The sequence below is a fragment of the Nicotiana tabacum genome, chromosome 22 (assembly GCF_000715075.1).
Source record: "Nicotiana tabacum cultivar K326 chromosome 22, ASM71507v2, whole genome shotgun sequence".
Lineage (NCBI taxonomy): Eukaryota > Viridiplantae > Streptophyta > Magnoliopsida > Solanales > Solanaceae > Nicotiana > Nicotiana tabacum.
This window is the reverse complement of record NC_134101.1, coordinates 44,016,549-44,019,465: the sequence shown is the minus strand read 5'-3', so window position 1 is coordinate 44,019,465 and position 2,917 is coordinate 44,016,549.

Below are 2,917 nucleotides of genomic sequence, written 5' to 3'. Positions count from 1 at the left end.
AAACGCAACCTAATAATGAAATATTGATGGAGAGTTAATTTGGATTTTTGTACTCTTTTTTCTTTCTTATGGAAGGTAATTTTGATTTTGAGAAAAGTATAACTTTTGTTACACTTTTAGCTTTTCAACTTATCAATAGTTACCACCCTTTAAGTCAATCCTTTGCTCTAACACGACGCAGGCCTTTCCAACGCACTAGTATTTTTTTAAAAGGCACAGTAAAATACACCTTTATTACACATACATGACGTAGTCAATAGTGAGTTCTCTTTTTTCTTTTCAATCGAGACCACAACTGTACTTGAAATAACATCCCTCTTGCACCATGAAAGCAAGGATATTTTCATTTCGTTAATTTTGTATATGACATCACACAAAGGATATATAGGAAAATGGTAGAGTGCAAATTCAATGTCAATGATTATTCAGTGGTCCAAAACGTGCTAATTGCAAAATCTTGCAAATGCACCTGCAGCACTGTGCTAGAAGAAAGATGTTTTGAAATTTAACTATAGATTTTACTGTAAGAAAGTTAAAGAAAAGCCCAGCTTTTTTGGTTAAAATGCACGAGGAGCTTACAATGTTTTCCATAAAGTTACCTTACTAAAAAAGAAAAGTATTAGAAAATTAAATGAGAAATATTTACTCGCGTAAAAATCAACGAATGAAATTTGTGAACGAGGTTTGAGAAAATACGGGTGGCCATGAAGATATAAAAAAGTGATCATCTTCCCCATTGAAATAGATATATATGGAAGATACCACCTTTCTTTATGAGGGGGATGTCATATATATTAATATTAACAAATTACAGCGAAACTTTGGAGGTTCTTTTTTTCTTAATATAGAAAATTCAATGTAATATAGGGATTGTACAAGTGAAAGAAGTAAAATTATATACTTTTCACATTAAGAATACCTACACGTAAAAGGAGCTTTGATTATCATAGAGATGATATTCAATAAATTATTTAGTACGAAACTAAGCAAGTCGTTGAGCTAAGCCAAACATACTCGAATGAAGATATTCTCATATATTTTGCAGCTGTTTTGAAAATTGGTATAATTTTTTATTTTTTATTTTAAAAAAACACCTATGTGCTATGCATGTCATAAAAATATAACACAAAAGCATAAATATTTAACAATCTGAGTTTTCAAAATTTAGGTAAAATAAAATAAGATGTTAAATAAATTTCTCGAGCATCTTAAAATGCTTTAAAAAGTAGTATTGCTAATAAAATACTATGTCGAATAGACTGAGATATTGTTGGGTCAGAGCCGGCAATGTTTGTCATTTGGTGATGAAACATAAATTAAAGTTTTGTGTTGATAGTGAAACAACAGATTGGCCCACTCCTATATATGCAGTTGTTCCAGATGAACACCTAGCCACCACTGTTACGCATGCTCCTCGAGTCCTCGGCTTGCACCGGCCCATCTGTCTCTGTCTCGCTCTATCATTTTTTTTCTTCCCGTCAAAAGGAGTTAAAGATTTGAAATTTATGAATTTTCAACTTAAATCATACTTTATCTTAGTTATTGAATAGATAATTAAATATTTAATAATTTTTTTAACATAATTAAATACAATATATAAGCAAAAATTATTGGCCCATGCTAATTTTATTCTTTCTGTCCTATGTCATAGATCATACTCCCCGTTTGGTTGGAATTTGGAAATAGGAAGATTGAAGGAAATACTTTAGTTGCTTCTAAATGATGGTTTTTTTAACTTTTTCTTTACCCATTTGATGATTTTGAAGGGAATATTAGGCGAATGTCCCCAAAGTCAGAGGTAGAAAAGAATTACTCCTTCCGTCCCATTGTTTATGATAGTATTTGATTGGGCACAATAATTAATAAAAGAAAAACACTTTAAAGTCATAAACGATTGTGTGTTTATAAATCATCTTATTAAGCGTAAAAGAAGATTTAAATGAAATTATTATTAATTAAAAAAGTGAACTTTTATGCTAACTGCATCTTGTATATTAGCAGAAAGTTACAGATTGCTACAAATTGATTGTCATTGTACAAGGTTTCGTGCAACCAAACTCGTGTCCTATGTGTATGGGTCAAAATCTGTCTTTAGAATATTTAAGCGAAGATAGTACTAGAGGAAGAGTTTCCAAGTCGTCGTTTGTCGATATAGCCCAAGAAGCGATAAAGTTTGTGGTCAAAGAGTCAACAAGGGCCGAAGTCGAGGTGTCAATAACGGTCGAGGCCAAGGTCGAGTACCTTTGACAAAGTTATAACGGCTAGTTTCAAGATAGGATATTAAAGAGAATATTCTAGTGGATATTCTCTACACTTGTACTATTAGGATTTCTTATGAGCATGTTCCTTGTAAATAGAAAAGGACACAATGATAGGGGACACGTGATATTCATTTGTAAAAATACATTTTGACTTGAGAAAGAGAATCGGGTCTCATTGCTAAGATACAAATATTACCTTTTCACTGAGATTCTTGTTTATACTTTTTCACATATCCGAGAATAACTCAAATATTCAAGGGGTTGTTCATTATTCATCATTATCAGAAAGAACAATCACTTATTCCATCCTTTCTTGGGTGACTTATTCATTCTATTTACTTAAATGTCATTTATTGTTATTCATTGATATTGAATGCTACATTATTGTCTTTGATTTCTGAAATACTTATTGCATGTTATCGCCACTGTCCGACCACATCTGCACAATGTTTGTGCTCTTTTAAGAATTTCATCTTAGGGATATTATTGTTAGCTAAGATTAACCCTCATTTATATAAATTTAATTATTTAAACCACCATGCTACAATTGCTAGAGGAACTGGGAAGAACAGTAAGACTATATCATCAAGAGAGGTGACTCTGAAGCTAGGGAACTCTTATGCAGCACTAGCACAAAGAAATGAAGAGAAAAGAAA